Here is a 1,351-nt window from a genome sequence, read left to right on the forward strand (position 1 = left end):
GCTTCTCCTCCTCATTCTGTCAGGAAGATGTTCTGATATTGGAGGAGAGGGCCTGCTTTGCCAGACCCCAGCTTTACTGCACCTTTTCAGTCTAGAGGGAGGAAGCCATGGTTGCTTGAAACAGCAGTGGGCACCGGGGCTGACTGGCTTGAGGACTGTGACCCCCCTTCCTCAAAGTCAAAGTGGGTTGTGTCATGCCACGTCAACTCGTCTACTCCAGTAAAGTCTGCATTGTCAGGCTTCAAGGCCTGATCAGGGACCAGAGGCATGTGATTTCAAAGGGAATTTGCCTCCTGGGTATTCAGTCGGTTGCTGGTATCTCCTAACTCAGACATGTTCCTAATTAGTCTTTCCAATACTCAACATGCCTTCTTATTCAGGCATAAAGGTGCCCCAAGAAATGATTCATAAATAGTTAAAACTAAGATTAAACATTGTTCCCTGGCCAGCACAGCATTCCAATATATCCTAATTTGTTACCAAGCTGTTGTTAGCTTGTAATTTCTCACAAGGAAGATGCCTTATCAGACAGGGTGTCCTCATAGTTAGGAACAGAGGTCAGGTACTATTGCTAACTATAAACATAGTTGGAATTCTCAGAGCAGTCCTACATTGTTTTACACACCAGAGAGTAATGGAAGGGCTTAGCTTACTTAAGGGCATTCTCAGGAACTGCTAGATTGAGACTTCCTGGTGCTTGCCTCCAACAGACCCAAAGAATTAGCTTGGGACTTGAGTCAAGATAGCCCCAGTGGGAAGGGCACCACTGCACTTCACTTTGCACCTGGATGCCTGATCTTACTGACCTTGATGTGGCCCTCACCGGCTTATGTGACTTTTGTCATTCTGTTTTCTGTATACTATATAAGCCTGGTTTTCACTTTGTGCACTTACTTACACATTCAGATTCAAGACAGAGCATTCAAGCCTCATGCAGTCCGCACCCCTCCTCACCCCTGAGCCAGAGTGCTTGGACCCCAGGGCTTGCAGTGCCTGACCAGAACAGGTGGCTGCTTTAGACCCAGTGTGTTTCAGGTGGCCTCAGATGCACCTCTACCGCTGAGCTGCCAGATTTTTCCTTTCTGTTTTGTAATGACTGTAAAAGTCTGATGCCATTTTTTAAGAAATACACTCAGACTTAGCACTTCCTTTTGTTGACTGTTTGTCATTCTCACTGACTCCTTGTTGACCTGACTAGGACCCTGTTTACCCACTAGGTGAGAGAGGCCCTGGCTGGCTGTCCCATGGCAGTGTCAAGCCAAGTTTCAGTTTGAGCCTGGAGCAATTAAAGAATGCTCATTTTGAGGCCTTCTACCTGTTTCTGTAGAGAAGCTCCTGCCCTGGGCCAGGC

The sequence above is a fragment of the Mastomys coucha genome, unplaced genomic scaffold (genome assembly GCF_008632895.1).
Source record: "Mastomys coucha isolate ucsf_1 unplaced genomic scaffold, UCSF_Mcou_1 pScaffold6, whole genome shotgun sequence".
In the NCBI taxonomy this organism is placed as follows: Eukaryota; Metazoa; Chordata; class Mammalia; order Rodentia; family Muridae; genus Mastomys; species Mastomys coucha.